This window comes from Ornithodoros turicata, chromosome 2 (genome assembly GCF_037126465.1).
Source record: "Ornithodoros turicata isolate Travis chromosome 2, ASM3712646v1, whole genome shotgun sequence".
NCBI lineage: Eukaryota > Metazoa > Arthropoda > Arachnida > Ixodida > Argasidae > Ornithodoros > Ornithodoros turicata.
In genome coordinates, this window is record NC_088202.1 from 63,577,909 (window position 1) to 63,596,386 (window position 18,478).

Here is an 18,478-nt window from a genome sequence, read left to right on the forward strand (position 1 = left end):
CAGGACCAACGACCGAAGAAAAACAACGAGAATGCGCACGCGTTGACATTTCTTCGGTTGTTGTGCCTCATGTCTCATTATAAGACAGAATCATAGGGGAACGCAACAAAGCTGTTGCTCAGAGCTTGGCTCTTGAGTGTCTCTTTGCTTGTATTTCTGACATTCTTGGAAGGTTTCCACAGAGTAACATATTGACTTTGGATCGAAGGAACTGTTGTGGACAGAACTAAAAAACGTAGCATCCAGTTTTTGCCCTTAGTAAGCAATGCGTGCGTGTACAATGAACGCTTGCGGCATTTCGTACAACAGCTGTTTCGTTACAATCTTTTCGCTACGCGACAGACAAGCAGCCCTGCTGTCAAATGGCATATAGAACTGTATTCGTTATTATTATAATACTTATCACAATGAAACTGCAATTATCACAATAGGCTCGAATCATAACAATTGCACCCTTCGCTGCGCATGACGAATCAACTTCGGTCTCCCAGTACCACTGACAACTTCTATGACAGCAAAGTCTGTTAGGGGCGGAAAGCAGGCTGTTACAAAACAATTGTCAGTGCCAGGCGTGAATACTGTTGCCCAGAGAGAAAAGGATATAAGCCAATCCCCTCCCCCAGATCAAGCGCGTCTTTGCCTAGTTCCTTTTTCTTTCCAACTAGTTTCTTTGTTTTCTACATGTGGGGGAACTGAAGGAAGGACCGGAGTATGGAAGGAGGGGGCACCACGGTAAATGTTTATTATGTAGGCAAGAGGAAGAAGTGCTGTCGCATCCGTTTTGCTACGAGGAATTTTCGTCGCACGATAACTATCTTGCAATGCAAATGGAATTTCTTGAATTGAACTCTGAAGTATGTAGACGGATCCTCCGTTTACTCACAAGTACAACGATCGCCTCACAGCTAACTGTGGGCAATCAGCGCCGCGTAACGCGACGGAGACGACTGAAATAAACTGGTCAAATTGACGACATTTCGTGGCGAAAGATCACACCTCTCGTCATCTCACAAAGCGATAACACGAATCGCAGCCAAACAGAAAAAAAAAAGTACAAGTTATAATCACTTCGATGGCAATTTGTCACGGCCACTACTATGCGGAATACGGACAGGTTACATAGGGTATAATCGCCGACTTCCCTATTTTACTTCGGTTATGCCATTCCTTTGGTTCTTATCATTTTGTGTGAGCACTGTGAGTTGAACTTCTAATTTCAACAGAAGCGGTAATTTCATAATTCATTTCAAGAAATCCTGTTTCTGATCGGCACTGCTGACTGGACTCTTCACAGCTGACCGCAATTATTTAGTCAATTTGTTATGACGGTTGTTTGACCATTTTGCATTGGAGATATATAAAAATACATATCTCCAATATATTATATATATTACATAGTCTTCGTCACATACTACGCGCCCGGCAGCTAACCACCGTGGTACTCAAAACACGAAAGCTCGAAAATCAACTCGCTGTCTTGCACAACAGTTTCAAAAGACTTTTACGAGACAATCATCCCTTCTACACACGCATAAAAACCGGGCACAATAGCATAGAGGAGAGACCTAAGGTCAAAAGGTGCAGTCCCCAGCTCCCCACGCGTAACGGGGTCATCCACGGAAACCGCGACGGTGGCGCCCGGCCGTAGGAAGCCCGACAAGCGTTTGCCGGGAGGAATGCACCTCCACCCGATTGGACATTGAGTATGACGTCATGCTCAAACCTCATTGGAGAAAATCGCCGGCAGCGTCGTCTGTAGCTCTTCCGCTCTCCGGCAATCCAGAAGATGTGGGTTCGATCCCTACAGCTGGCTAACCTTTTCAGTGACTTTCATCCTTCTTCCGCTTGTTTGTGTGATTGCTGTGTGAACCACGTGGTTTCAGGATTGCTTCAAATTTTTCGAGTGTACGGATGGGGAAAAGGATGCTCGAGTCGCAAAAGTCATGCAGGATAGGGAGTTACTGCTTCGCTTCGATGGGTGTAACACGAGAGGAAGGAAGCGCTGGTGCACGAGTGAAGGTGCAGGAACAGCACGCAAGACATAGTGTTGACCTACACTGTTTTCAGCTGTCATCCAACGAAAGTGCACGGATTGCAGGTATGGTGTACTGCAGTGACAGACTGTTTTTCATATTGTAAAATGGTCTGACCATTTAGGTTATACCCGATGCCACCCCGTCCATCAACAATTAATTCGTGCGAATAACGATAATTTGTTCTGAGACGATGGACAATGACGTGTGTTTATTGCTGTACCTTTTTTGCGTGCCTTGGAAATATTTGGTGTTAAAGCTTTCTTCAGGAAACTTAAAATTTTCCTGCGTTTGGGGGGCAAGGATTGGGTGCTATCTTTGAACCCACAATTCGGGGTGAAATGGGACGCTACTCACAGGTTTGGGCATCGTTGGTAATTTTGTCCAGCTAACATTGGCCTTTGTCCAGCAGGTTGCTTGCAACCAAAAGTGTAAAACTATGATGTAAGTATTCTTCAGCCTCCCACACCTTACTATTTCTTTGACATGAAGTTTACATCACATGTGTATATACACATGCGACTAAACAGTGTGCACTCAGAAGGGGTACAGGATAAACACACGTTATTCTCCATCGTCTCACAATAAATTATCGTTATTCGCAGGAATTAATTGTTGATGGACAGGGTGGCATCGGCTGAATGTTCAGAGTCAGACCCTATGTACGTGTTGTTTTATAATATGAAATATACTCTGTCACTGCAGCACACTATACCTGCACTCCTTGCTTTTCGTTGGGTGACAGCTGAAAACAGTGTGGGTCAACACTATGTCTCGTGTGTTGTTCCCGCACCTTCACACGTGCACCAGCGGTTCCTTCCTCTCGTGTTATACACATCGAAGCGAAGCTGTATGACTTCCCAATGTACCCAATCCTGCATGACTTTTGCGACTTGAGCACCCTTTTCCCCGCTCCTACACTGGAAAACTTCGACACAATCCTGATACAACGTGGTTCACACACCAACTACACAAACAAGCGGGACATGGAGCTAAACAGACAACGGACCATGCAGCAGACGACGCTGCCGGCGATTTTCTCCAATGAGGTTTGAGCATGACGTCATACACAATGTCCAATCGGGTGGAGGTGCATTCCTCCCGGCAAACGCTTGTGAAGCCCGTAAGTACATTCAAGATGGCTACCGTTAGACCGTAGCCTTAAGCTTCACGATCAGCCCGGTTTAACATTTGAATCGAGATCAACGGTCCTTTTACTTGAATTTAACGCGTAACTCTGCTTCACTAAATGGAGTTATTGTCACTGAAACATCCATTATGTCACCAACTTACCTTTGTGAGAAAGGTTCAGGTTCAGGTACGCCTAGACCCTTTAGCATCAGGGCGGGCTCCACAAGTGGTGCCTCAGGCGAGAGAAACAAATATAGAAAATAATATATACAATAGGTTCCGCGGGGAACCGACAGGAGATTATGAAATATTCGTCTGTGTAGGGGTGTAGGGTGTACTACTCTCGCTAGGTGGCATAGTTCTTTGTTGTCTCTAGTCGGCTTGCATTGGCTGGGTGGCGCGATTCAGTGCCGGCTTCGTTGGAGAGGGGGAGAGGGTGGCTGCCACTGATCTCTATGTATAAAGGCTGGATCGCGTATGGGAGATGGGCTCGTGGGAGAGAGGTACGCATTCGGGCCGCCATGTTGGTGGGCCCTAAAACGCTGTGTGTGCCCATTGGAAACAATGGGAGGCAACAGAGATTGTGAGTATTTATTGCGCTACAGGCGTTGATCATTGTTTGTCGTCACGTGATTTTGTAAGGTGCCAGTATACTGATGTATCCTAACAGTGTTTCGCAGGTGCCCTGCTTTTCGATTCTTAATAACGTTATGTTTTGCATTCCGAAACTAGACTGTCACTGCAGTGCAGCGCTGGGAATTGTACTACAGCACGTTTCCCAGCCAATATTTCAATAAGAAACGATGTGAGGTTAACAACAACCATGTATATAATATCCTGTGCTGCGTTCTGGACAAAAAATTTTCCGTCACGAGCGGTCCGGGAAAAGATATACTCGCGTGACAGAAAGATATCGTTCTGTAGACTCTCAGCCGTTGTTTTAGCCGTGTATGCGTTTAGTATGATTTATATCAAGCATCGCCTTAGAAAGAGTCTTTTAGTAAACGACAGCGGTGCTTTGCCTCGCAAATATGGACACACCGAAGCAGCCCAAATAATTACTTCACGCAATTAGATCACACTCGTTAGGACAGTTAATTAGGTAGTGATGTAAGCTTAATCAATTAAGTTACTTAGAAAGTGGTAACACCTCCTTGAGACACAGGACTTATGTCTTTTTGAAGTACAGCCCTTCCATGTTTGTTTGTTTCTTCCTTTATTTGTTCTGATTATTTGCAGGCGCGGTTGTGCCAAACTGAATGTCCTTCTCCAGCACTCACATGCTTTTGTTGAATACAACTGTAGCGTGAGAAAAGCTGCTTGGGGACGGGGTCCTGCTATCCAGTGCTGACTTTGTCATGCTTATTATGTGGAGCATGTTCCAAAAAATGCAGCTCCACGTATGGTCTTCAAATTGCAACATGACTATTTGGAGCTTGAAACAGTTGTGATTTTGTCATTTTGGCCCTCGTGTACCCAGTCTGTGAAACGCAAAAAAAAAAAAAGTCTAACACGATATGCTTTTGTAATGAAGATCACTGATGATGAGTAAAGAATATACGAGTTCAAGTTTATTCAATATTTTATATCATTCATTATATTATTCAACATTTTATGTCAAGTTTATTCAAGTTCAAGATTTATTTCTTGCACTTATGCGTTTCACGATACAATGAACGTGCAGGGAGGTCACAAAAGACTACATTTACTATTTTGTGACCTTGCTACAATGGCAATATATATTTTAGGAATGACAATGGTCAGGTACGCTCTCTCAATTTTAGGTTGGAATGAGCAATGAATAGCAACTTCCCTCCTGATATTTTCTCATATATGCTAAATTTTAAATTTAATGTGATCCAATATGTGATAATAATGATAATATATAAGAATATAATATGTGATAAATGAATGTGATCAACAGTAGATGTAAACAACATGAGTAGTCAGAGAAGTGCATTCTCAATAAATAATTTTCTTCTTATAGCGTATATGTGCATGCCTATTAAATGAAACAATTATCACATTTCCCTGACAAGTTTTAATTTCTGAGAGTGTACTGTAGAGGCTGCTTAGATCTACAACAGTTCATACAAGGTATTATATACTGTGAATGCTTTTAAAAATCCCATGTGACACATATGCCTTTACTTTCTGGAGGTGCTGTGGTAGTCAAGGTTTGTGGGCATTACGCAGGTTCTGCACCCATTTCTTGAGTATGTCGAGGCAGCAGATGTGAAGTAACCTGCATTGATGATGATTATTCCAATTTTTATGGTGCATCGACAACAAAGGAAATAATACATCAGAACATTGGTTTGGGTGCAACCAGTTAAAAATGAATATGTTGTTTAATAAATGCATTGGACAAATGTTAAAACATCAGTTTAAAACATGGTTTACAATCCCTGTACCTTCTAAAAATTAAAAATATTAAAAACTATTCTATAAAGAATATGGGGAACTCTTCTAAAAAGAATTATAATCTCTAATTATTATATTGCTGGGTGAAGGAGCCTAAAGTGTAAGGTGTGATTCTGATGTGAACATGTAAGAAAATATGCAAAACTGAGAGAGGCTAACCACAGTGCGTGCACTGAGGTTGCTCCTTCCTGTAAAGTAGAAACCAGTGGATGAGGAACGTGATACTTACCTGTACACCCAGCCGTATCACACTGCACAGATTATTCTCCGGGTAGCCCTCATGACGAAACCTGTATTGAGAGACCACTTTTGCCTTAAAAACCGCTACAAATAGCACGACACGCTACAGATTATTACTATCGTAACAAGCTGACGATACAGCTCAGACACAAAGGCGTTATTCAAGTCGCGCCACACCACCGTTACGTAGGATTCTTTGTCACAAACCAAACCAAGGCACAAAACAATACCAATACATGAAAAAAGGTGACAATCGTGGTCTCATTATGACGTATTACCGAACTTGTGCGCGAAGGTAATTCAAAGAAATGAATGTGGCACTTGCTTCCGCAGAGAATACCGTGTACCATGCTAGCAATGCATGCAAAAAAGCGCTCGAGTGCTTGCACATATATTGATGACAACACTACCTGTGTAGTGTAACATGTTCTTTCAAGCATATTATGCACTCAAACTGTATTTGCCTCCGGGTAAAATGCAAGTGTGCTCGATTGAACGTCGGAAGAGCGATCAAGCAACCTGCATCCAGTGCTCGTTTTGGGCAAAAAAACACTTCATAATGGTCAACTAAATATACAGAATGGACGCCTATTTATTCCTTGATGAAGAGTGACTCACCTGTATAAATTTAGGCCCTGTAACCTTGCCAGTACGGTTGGTACGACCGTAATTGCAAGAAGTTGCCATGATCGCTGCGGCGACTGTTGTGGGTACAGTAAGATGGCGGCCGGTTTCCTCACGCTCGCGCTCCCTATCCGCGATCCAGCCTTTTACAATCGAGATCAGTGGTGGCTGCAGACATTTCGTGAGCGCGTGGTGGTCTCTTGCAGTTTTTGTGCTTTTGGTTTCGTTTTTGTTCTGTCCCATGCCAGTAGAAGTCGTTTTGTTTTTGCAATATCGTAGTCTTCAGATTTACTGTTGAATCCTAGCAAGGTTTCCACTGTCCTGGGTTGTGGTTCCCTTATGTCTTTCAAGGCTGCGCAGGTTAGGAGGATGTGGCGGATGTCTTCCTCTTGGCCCCCATCACAGAGTTCGCAGTGTGCGTTTTCCTGTCCAAATATTTGATGTAGTCGCTTCTTAGTTAAGAGGGATCCAGTGCGTGCCTGGAACAGAAGCCCGCTTCCTCTGTCTCCATTGTAGAAGTCCTCAGGTGCTGGGGCGTCTTTGTTTTCAGCATATGTCGTTAAACTTTGTTTTTTTGTTAAGGATGTGTGCCATTTCTCCTGTTCAATGGTGTCCATTTCTTTCTTTATAATGCGGTTCCAGTGTTGCTCTGATCTAGCGGTGTTTCGCTTCGTGTTGCGGCTATAGATTTTGTCGAACTGGGTGATTCGTTTGATCCAGTTTGTGCGCGTCCCCAGATAACGCACGTGTCTAAAGACGCGACTCATATAAGATTGGCGCGGTCCGTGGATCAGTCTGCCGAGATATCGCGTCTTGGACCTGGCTTCGCGATATTCGAACGTTGACCAGCCGAGTTCGCCCTCAATAGCGGGGTTCGGTGTTGCGAAAGAGCCTCCCAGGAGCCACCTTCCTATTTCGCGCTGCTGGCGATCTAGTTGCTCTGTTGTTTGTCTGCTTAAACAGATTGCCTCATTGGCGTAAGTTGCTGCTGGGACAGCTGTGGTTTTCCAGTGTAATCTGCCGACGCTGTAGGGCTGATAGGAGTGACGTGCTATGTGCCAGGAATGTCCTTTTTTCTTGTTTGTTTTTCTAAGTAAGGTTTCCTCGTGTGCTCGGAGGTAATCCTTCGTGTTTTCGATTAGCACACCTAGATAGGTGTACGAAGTAGTGTAAGATAGTTGCGAGTCCTGTAGGTGGAACGTGGGCATCGCGCTCTGGTCTCCAAACTTCATTATGCTGCTCTTCTCAAGGCTGAACTTCATTCCGTCCTCCCTTGCCTTGCTGGTGCATATGTCGAGCAGGTCCTGGAGGTGGGTTGGATCGTCTGCAATTAGTATTACGTCGTCGGCGAAGGCAAGCGAGCTCAGCGTTGTATCTTCAGTTGTGCCGTCGGCCCCTTTCGTACTTAGCTGGATTCCTTTCTTCGAGTTTTCTAGGTTCTTTAGGAGGTCGTTAATAAAGATGTTAAAGATGGTTGGGGAGAGGGGGCAGCCTTGTCGTAGTCCGATTTCTTGTTTGATTTTATTGGAGGTAAAGGGCCCGATTGAGTATTCACTATATAGTTCGCTATAGATTTCCTGAATTAGAGTTGTGAGCGCTTCAGATACCTTCACTGTTCGCATTCTTGGTTGGATCATGTCGTGCGGCACCGCGTCGTACGCCTTCTCCAAGTCTAATAGGGCTAGGTAGAGGTCCTTTCGCTGTATCTGGTGCAGTTCGATTAGTTGGGTTACGATGAAGATGTTGTCGCTTGCTCGTCTAGATGGTCGGAAACCGTTTTGTGCTTGGCTAAGTTGTTCGTCGCATTCATTTTGTAATCTGTGGTTTAGTATCGATGCGAATAGCTTATATATGTTGCTTTGTAGAGCAATGGGTCTGTAAGAGTTCAGGTCCTCCTTGGGTTTGTTTTTGCCTTTGTGTAGTAGTCGCACCGTGGCTTCCTTCCATGCTAGTGGTATACAACCCGTGGAAGCAATTCTGTTGAAACAATGTCGTAGTGCCTCTAGTGTTTTGGGTTGGAGTGCTTTCAAAAATTCGTTTGGTATTTGGTCGGGTCCTGCTGCTTTCCCTGATTTTAGTCGTTTCACGCAGTCTTCTAATTCTTTCGTGCCGATTTCCGGGATGGAGCATCTTTCTTCGGAAGCCGGTGTTGTTGGCGGTTCACTTGTTGTCTTCCTTCTCTGTAGTAAGTTCTGTTGTTGGTTTATGAAGTATTGCGTGATGTATCTCTCAAGTTTTGCGGGGGACGATATGATGTTATGTTCATCGTCGTGTATTGTTACAGCTTGTTCGGTCTCCTGCTGCGCGTCTAGGTTGGCTAGGTATCTCCAAAGAGTCCCTCCCGCCTTCCGGCCGGCTTGCCTTATTTTTGAAATGACTTGTTCGTGGAATTGTTTAATCTTTTCCGCCACCATGGTTTTTACTATTAATTTCTGGGTGGTGTACGCTTGCTCGGCTTCCATGTAATTTTCATTTCTCTTTCTTGCCGTTCTGTAGGTTCTGTTGAGTTTCTGTCTCATTTGGATAGCTGCTTTGATTTCATCATCAAACCACGGCTGCGTCCTCTTTTTCCTGTTCGCTCTTCTTTGAGAAGTTTTCCCCACAGCTTGCATAGCTGCACTTTCCAACAGTTTGAAAAAAGTCCCGGTACCTACCTTCAGGAGCATCAGGTAGCCTGAATTCCATTTCTTCGGCGAATTTCTTTAGTGCGTCCTCATCCTGGGTCTTCCATCTTGGTTTCTTCGTAGTTGTGAGGTGCCTGTGTTTGTGCATTCGGGAGTTCATGTGTTGTGGTGTCACACTCATTTGCAGCCGGAGCTGGTTGTGATCGCTGCCACAGTTGAATTTGCCATCTTCATCAATTACTAGTTGTACCTTGGTTGTTGGCGGCTGACAAGCTGGATTGACCAGTATATAATCAATTGTTGATGATTGCCGGCCACGAGACCACGTCTTTTTATCATAGCATCCTGGTTGTAGGTTCAGTATAGTGAGGTGATTTATTTCCGCAAGAGTTTTTAGGCGATGTGCTGAATCGTGTCCATCCAGTTCGAAACAATGGCAGTTAAAGTCACCCATTAAGATGGTTCGTCTTCCTGGGTGTCTGAGTTCATTCTCTGCTAGATCTCGGTGTATGCAGTCATATATATCTGCATTCCATGAGTCGGTGCCGTTTCCAGTTGCCATATACGTGACTCCAAGTAGGAAGGTCATTCCATCTCTTGTTGCAAATTCCGCCCACATGTGTTCTTTGCACATTTTGGTCTCTTTAATATCCACCAGTGATCGTCTATATAGGAGGCCGACGCCACCCCCTCTCTTCTCCCCCGTTTTTCGATTTGTGCCGACCCATCGCCATTCGTCACTGAGTAGTGGGATTTCATCGTTGCGTAGGTGAGATTCTGTTATCGCATACACAAGTATATTCTGTTGTATGCCATTGTATTGCAATTCTTCCCACTTTAGCTTGCTTCCACCCTGGATGTTAAGGGTTGCCAGATTTATATCTCTAGGGGTGGCGGGGATGTGCTGCTTGCGTCTTCTCGCTCGTTTTTGCTGGGTGCTCCTTTGTTGTGCGTCACTTGTTCTCCTCTGTTCGCGGGTGTGGTTGCTCTGTTTTCGGTTTCTTCCTTTTTGCTGTGGATCTAGATGGTCATTAGCCGGGTCTATAGGCAGTGTGTTACTTGTATCGCCAGCAGTGGTCTGCTTGCGTGGCGTTATTGCTCTTGGTGTTGGGTGGTGCGCATTTAGTTGTGTTGTGTCCGCTGGTTGGTCGGTTGAACTACGGTGGTCGGGTGGAGGGTTCGTCCTATGTTTCAGTAGTGGGAGTGGAAGAACCACCGATCGTCCCGTGCTTTCGAGAGTGTCGGCGGGTGGCTCCACCTGGGGTACCTTGGGTCGGGCGGCGGTAGATTGTGGGTCCACCTGTTGGGTTGCCATCGCTGGTCGTGGCGCCGGTGGTAGTGGTTGTAGCGGTAACCTCTCTCTTCGTCCCGGTCCATTCTTAAAAAAGCTTTTATTTTGTCAGCGATCTGTTGAGCCACTCTGTCACTTCCTTCCGGGGAAAAGTGGATGTCGACTAGGCCCGAGTCCCTTACTTCGCGTAAGGCGTGGTAACTGTTGATGAACACTGCCCTTGGTGTGTTCTGGCACGCTGATCTTAGCTGGTTGTTAACCTCTCGGATTCTTTCGCGGGTGTCCTGGCCCCTGTCTCTGACATAGGGGAGTGAACAGATTCCGAAAGAGATGTTTTGGTAATCATTGCTCTGTTGCTCGACATGGCTCATGATAGTATTTATTATTTCCCCTGGTTCTTTCCCGTTCAGAATGTCGTTCAGGCCCGCCATCACTATGATCATCTGTTCTTCGTCCTCGCTTTGTGGGATTTTTCGTATTTCATCCACTACGTCACGTGCTGTGGCTCCTGGGAATCCCCTGATTGTGAAGCGTTTGTCCCGTCGAACGTTATAGAGTAAGGGGCTCTTCACCCTGTTTACGTTTGAGTCCCCAATGAGCCAGACACTCGTCTGCTTGTCGCGCCGAGTCGTGTGCTGCTGTCGTTCTTCCCTATGGATTGACCTATTTGGGGGGGCGTCACGGCTGTCTTCCCCGTTGGCTATCTGGGACGCTTCCCCGGGGGGACTTTGTTCCTTTCTTTTCGTGGCTTCCTGACCTGCTTTCACTTTCTCGGCGTAGATTGGTCGGGCGCCATTTTCTTGTTCGTTAGTTTCCCGTAATTCTGGGCGATTTAGGTTCACTTCCAAGGTGTTACCTAGCACTTCTTCTGTTGCTTGGAGGGCTGCTTTTAATTGCTCATTATCTTTCTCAAGTGTGTTCACTTTTGAGGTCAATTGCTCAATCTGTTTCAGTTGTTCCACGTTTTGCTCGGAAACAGCTTTGAGTTTCTCTTCTAGCGCTTTGGTTTCTTTTCTGGTGTTTTCGGACTGTGCCCGCTGTTCGTTCGCGATTCCCTCAAGCAGTTCGAATTTCTCGCAGATCATACATGTAAACTTTTCTTCCGACTGCTGTGCTTCATCGAAAGAATGGAAGCGTGTCTCATCGACATACATCCACCGGAGGCATCGGTCGCACTGTATTTGGTGGTCAAATTGGGTTTGGTGTTTTTTACCCATCGTCTTCATCCAATTCCGTCGTATTAAAAGCAGAAAGATACACTGACCTTTACAGACGTTCAAACTGCGCGCACAACACTCCTTACTCCCTTCGCTGCCTTCGCCGCTGTTGGCCGCTGTGAGTTGTTGGCCGCTGTCGAGGAGCACCTAGATGGCACCACGCTCGCCGTGCCTTATCACGTCGTTCGCCTCCGAGGTTCCGACTCCAAAATAATCCCCATTGTGCACGATCGAGGTCGCGGCGGCACACTACCCTGCGCTGATTGTCGACAGGTAAAGTGTCGGACTTTGGGACGAAAGGTCTGTAGTTCGATTCGGGGCACTCACATCTTTTTGCTTGTTTCCTATTGCTGTATGACTACTTTGTTACTTTTATTTTGTTGCTATATATTTACGCTGTACGTATCTATTGTTTTCACAAGTTACTGGCGTCTGTACTGACTGATTATGAAATTTTTTAGTTCCTCTTCGTAACGTTGAGCTTGTGCATACTTGCTTTATGCCTGAAAGAACTGATGTTCTGAGGCTGGAACAACATAGAAGGGACAAATCAATCCACAAATCAATTCAGAAGATGTGGGTTCGAGTCCTACAGCTGACTAACCTTTTCAGTGACTTTCATCTTTCATTGCTTTATGCCGACGTACAAATGTGATCGGATTGTATGAATGGTAATATGGGCAATACTTTCAGAGATGGTACTATAAACGAAGGCTGCCAGCACTGAGTCTGTCGAGCGCTAGTCGATTGCCAATTAAAGGAATCAGGAGATGACCACGGAAAAGTTACTTCATATGCTATAGCTCTCCCGCGATGTTGGTATCTCGGAGGCTCTCAACTGGATGTACTAGCGGCGGTATATTAGGCTATAAACAATGCCTGCACACCGCTCTTACAATGCCGATCTGGAAAATCTAGTGCTCGAAACAGTATTTTATTCCTGCACTCGCCTACACGCAATTTACCTTGATAATACCTCTATTATTCATGCAAAAATGACATTTTGGGATATGTATTTCTGGTAAGTAGGTATTACCAGATATCTGAATTCATTTGCAAGGCGTTGGTGCAAAATACTTTACAAAATTTGTCGCGAAATACACTGCTTATTATTACCCGGAAACTTCAGTAATATACTTTACAGACTCCTTTCCCCCGTGTTTCCCCTTCTTTCTCTTTCACATTACACGAGCCCTGAAAAATGACGTCAGTGGGGAACCCCCAGTGACAGGGACCTTCCTTTTTTGTTTTGACTGATCCTCCTATTTAGTGACTCTAATCGTCTCCGTTTACCAAGCCGTACAAAGAAAGGCGGATAGGGGGGGGGGGGGCGTGAGGAGAAGGATAAAGGCTTTGGGTCGACACACACGAAACCAGACAAGGTCGAACGGCAGGGCCTCGCAGCGGGAGTCGCAATATTTCCGACAGAGACTGTTTCTTTTTTTCCCCTGGACACCAAGAGGAACGATGCGACAAATAATAAAAGGACATAGAGTAAAAAGAAAAGTAATAACTCCCCATTCATCATCTCAAAATAGAGTAGTAGTTGTTGTACATGTCCACCACTGGTCTTCGCTGGGAGGTTTCCCAAATTCCCTGTGCTCCTGCCCACCCTCCCGGAAGGCTTTCAGGATTGCTTCGGCAGCGATTGTCCTGAGGCTACCCACGTACCCACACGCTCCAAGCCCTTAATCTTCTGCAGGTATGTCCCTTCGAAGGTAGGTCTCAACGGTTGTGCCTCATATGCACCAAGTGCTCATAACCTCCAAACGCTCAAAACATCCAAACGCTCATATGCACCGAAAAAAAGTTGGTGGTTTTGAGCGTTTGGTGGAAATGAGCAGGAGGGGAGAACCTGCTCATAAGCACCAAACGTCCAGAACATCCGAATGCTCATATGCACCGAAAGGCGGGCGACCACAAAGGCCGGGTCTTCCTCTCCCGCATTTGGAACAAGGTCATAGAGTGAGAAAGGTGGAATGAATGGCGATTACCAAGGCCGCTTAATGTGTCAGTTTGAAGTTTATGTAACAGCTTGGTCCTGCTTGTATGTAGCCAGAACGAATAGCTCCTTCTCGTTTATGGATTTCAATTTGAGCTTTATTTTCATAGACATGGAGGCAGCCTAGGACAAAAGACCTGACTCTAGCTCGAAAGGCACTCGGCTCCCAGGGCTGTAGCAACTAAGAGCGTGGTCCCCTCCGAACATATGTCCGGGTTGACTTACAGTGCAGAAGCTGGAATACGATATTTATATAGGGTTTATATTATGCATACATAGGCCTGCAGTGAACATTTGCGCAAAACCCTTCTTTCGAGCCTTGTTCTTCGCAAGTTGGTTAATCAATGCGTCATACTCCAGAGATAAGATAATCATATTTTCGGTTGACTACGAACTCAGAAAGCCTGACATATCTTATGCTTAATTGAGCGCAGGATATTCTTGATCGGTCAGTTTCATTGTGCTGAGACTTCTTTCAGCATCAGCGACAGTAGCTGGTGTGGTCAGAAAATAGAATGCTGACGCAAATGCAAGGATTCAGATATATCTCCTGGAGGATTTCTTGTATGTGTACGTTAAAAATTGTTTGGCGTCTCTTTGTTTGGCGTCCTCTCTTTTTCTCAGTGACACAAAAGGATATTCCATTATAAGTTCGCTGGCATCGATGTCTACCATTTTTACTTCAAAATTTTTGCTGCGATTCTCCAGTTCAAGTTCCCATTGACACTGCCCCAAGTTGTTAGCGTTTTACAGAAATCCAAACAACTTTTACCACTCCACGAGTTGGTCGACAAAACAGAAGATATGGCCTGATTAGTGAGAATAACAAATAACTGAGATTTGAATTTTCCTTCTGCAGAAAGTCGACTCTTCCTTTTTATTTATTTATTTATTTATTTTTCCACTTTTAGGACAAGGTAGCAGACATTGCAGAACTGCTTCATGATCTTGTCGCGTTGTCTGTACTCCGCAAAATAAAAAGATGAACAGAAAGAACAGACGCAATTTGTACAATACAAGCGGTGCAGCAAATGGAACTACTTTTATGTTCCTCATTAAATGGCGTGCAGCATTTATTGTTCATTAAGATTAATGTTAATTTAAAAAAGCATGTCTTCCAATTTCGAACAAATGAGGAGTGCGAATGGCAGCACTTGCTTGGCTATGATTCGGTTCATCAGGTGTCCACAACGACGCTCCTGTATTTTTGGGCGCACGGAACCGCGCGGGACCATTTCTTCCGCCACGCAACCAGGGACCAATTTTTCCGAGACGAACATTTCCGGGTCTATTTTTTTCCGAAACTCCATCCAACATGCTCTACACTCTAAATCATTTCACACCTTAAAAGGTGTAAAATAGGTGTATTAACAAAGATCACACCCCTTTCACACACTACAACTTTGTTTTGGAAGTTCCTAAGGGTGTAACAATGGTGTACTACACCCTCAGGTGAAATATGGTGATAGTGTGTCGCCTGGGTGTAGAAAGGGAGTATGTTTGTTTTCATTCACATGAACAAAAGTAAATATATACAACAACAGGGAACAGGAAGTTACATTACAACAGTGCATGGCCTGGATTTACAACAAGTCTACCATCTGGTAATGCATGCAGATTTAGAAGATCTGTTGAGGTAGTGGTTAAATTTCTTAAAACACGTTGCTCCTCATTGCAAGACAGAACAAATACATGATAGTGCTCATCATACTCAACTGTAGTTAATGTTTGTATGAGAAAAATGGTATCAGAGTTAATAACACGTATGCCTGCAATCTCAATGAACACGGGTAAGTCCTCCTCGGAAGATTCTTTGGCAACAACACCTGCCAACAGCAAACGTGTTATCATTATCAACTGCACTTTTCACATAGACTATAGATTCTGCGTGAATATCACGGTCATGAATGTAACTCTGAATTGCTTCTGGGGCATGTTGAAGTAGTATCTCCTTGGAACCATCAGTAGATGTGGCATTGCTGATGAAGGGCTGCGACCAAACATACATTTGATAAAACTGATGTCTTCTTGCTAATGAAAGGGTTATGTTCTTAAACTGTCGAGTTTTTCTAACAACATCTTTAAAATGCTGGTGTTTCCCTTCGAAACGCGTACAATCATACAGATAGGAAAGGACCAAACATCCTGATGAGTCGCGGATAATGAACAGGGTAATGCATTTTACAGGGGTTAGATATTTGTGGGTACAACACTGCAAAGCCTTGAAGAAAGGAATAAATGCAGCGTTCTAAGTAATGAACATGCATATGGGGGAGGTGCCTGGTCATGAGAAGGTCTACAGTTTCACGAGAAGCTATATACAGCTGCCACGCCATACATGATTGTCTGTATGTCGGCTGTGCATGTTTACACACATATTTAATCACCTTGATGTGCATACATATATGGACCTCAATGTGATTATACGCAATATGCTGGTAATTGTGAATACATGGTTACCAGCATATTGCCACAAACCCAGCAGTTTTATTCGGCGTTACACCCTTTACACCCCAATTGCCATGAGGGTGTTAAAATACACCTTAAAAGGTGTGCGCCATGAACATTTTGATTTACACCCTTTAAGGTGTAAAACGATTTAGAGTGTACACATTCTCGCTCCTATAGTTATTCTACCTTCGGTCTGGAAGATGACTGGCTTGGTTCTTTGGATGATTGGTTTTCAACTCATTTCTGTTTACCCACCGTTTTAGGCATTCAAGAACAACATTACTTCCTCTTATAAGTAGAACTCGGATATTTACGTGCCAAAACCATGAAAATAGACAGATATTTAGACCCAAAAAAATACCTAAGCAGGCAAGAACATGCAAACAGACACGTTGTAGCACATGCCAAAACTACTTCTAATGTAGCTTCACGACGCAGACTTTATACTGTGGAACTATAGTGAATGCTACAGAACCATTCGATGACGCTGCAGTGCCTGACTGCGATGCTGTGCAGCGTCAATCCTCCTTCCTGCACCGCTAGTTCAAGCTCACTGGGTGTTAACGTTGAACCTCTAACATATATTCAGTTTAATGCTATTTCTTCAGTTTATTTTTACTACTCGTTTTCTCTCGTGTTTACTCGTTTATGTAGCTTAAGGCGCTATGGAGTAGACGGCGTTCCATGTTGATATCCGTTCATCGGCCACATTTTCTCTCACACGTTTTGTTAACCGCACTTTACCTCAGGTAGGCGAATTTAATTCACTGTGGTGACGATGAAAGGTCTCGCCGTTGTTGACCTCACAGATGTGTGCAACGTCACGACTGACGGCCTGGATGAATGTGCATCTTGGTCGACTTCTATAGGAACTGTGCCGACATATGATTTGGTCGAAAGACATTTCATCGAAGATCGAAACGGCAGCGGTCGTTTGAGCGATTTTTTATTGGTTCACTTGGAGTGTTGAACGCCGGAGTTCTAAATACCGTTATCCTAAGCAACATTTAACTGCGTGTAACCCGTTTGCTCGTAAACGCATCCCTCATGCTAACCCACTTTGTTAAATTATAATTGATTTCAAGTATTAAACATTCTTGGCAAATAAATAAAAAATAAATTAATGACATTTTTCGATTATTTATTCCTGTTGAATGTGGATAAATTTTAACAATGTATTATTGTTTCTGACAATCAACTGACCATTGTATAGGAGAAAGAACAGTTTTAGTTTATTTACTTTTCGCCTATGTGCAAGTGAAACTAAATTTAGTTCTTGCAACAGACGTGTAACCGAAGAAGTCCTTCGAAACTTAGACAAGATTATAAGGCAGCAGATCTTTGTACTTTCTCTATTTCTTCGGATATCGTCCATGTGTAAGATTTGAGGCTGCAGATGCATACTCTAAGGTCGAACTAAGGTTTTACATGCTGTTAATTTAATATCTCTCGTTGCACCATGGCGAAATTTCGTTCTTAGCACCCAGAGACTTCGAGTGGCTTTGCACATATGACTATCCCGTTTCAAACCGTCCCCGTCCTACTGATTGGTAAATGACAAACGCCTGCAACTAACCAGTGGTCTCCCCTCTTCGGCTGCAAAAAGCAAAAAAAAAGTAGAAATAAAAAAGCAGAGGACACTGATTGCATGCTCCGTATGCTAGAGTCAAAAGTTACAGAAAAAGTGGTGCGGACAACACAGTGCATGCAGCTTTGAATTCTCTTCGAACAAACGTCTTTCGAACAAACGGCGTCGATCAACCGCCTTTCGATCAAACGGCTTTCGACCAAGCGGCGTTCGATCAAACGCCTTCGATCAAACGGCGTTCGACCAAACGGCGTTCGATCAAATGGGCGGACACCGAAATTTCCTTCTTAGCGTCCAGACTTCGAGTGGCTTTCGCGCACATATGGCTATTCCGTTTCAGACCGTTCCCTTTAAATATGTCACCAGCAATGAGAAGGGTGCTCAGAAGATACACAGACTATCGGCTGCTCCCAACCTGGGGCAACTTTCTTCAACATGTGTCAACTGCGTCCGACATGTGCCGGCTTTCAACTGTGTCCGACTGGTTCGTAAATTACAAACGTCTGCAAGTAACCAGCGGTCTCCCTGCAAAAAAAAAAGAAAAAAGAAAGAAAAAGAAATAATAATAATAAAAATGAAATAAAGCAGAGTACCCTGATTGCCAGCTCCGTATGCTCGAGTCAAGAGTTACAGAAAAAGAGGTGCGGATGACACAGTGCATGCAGTTTTGAACTCACTTCGAACAAACGTCTTTCGAACAAACGTCTTTCGACCAAGCGGCGTTCGATCAAACGCCTTCGATCAAACGTCATTTGGCCAAACGGCGTTCGACCAAATGGGCGGACACTACGGCGTTCAAACACCCATTGACTCACGATAGATAAAAATAAACTTCCATAAAAATTCGTTCTGA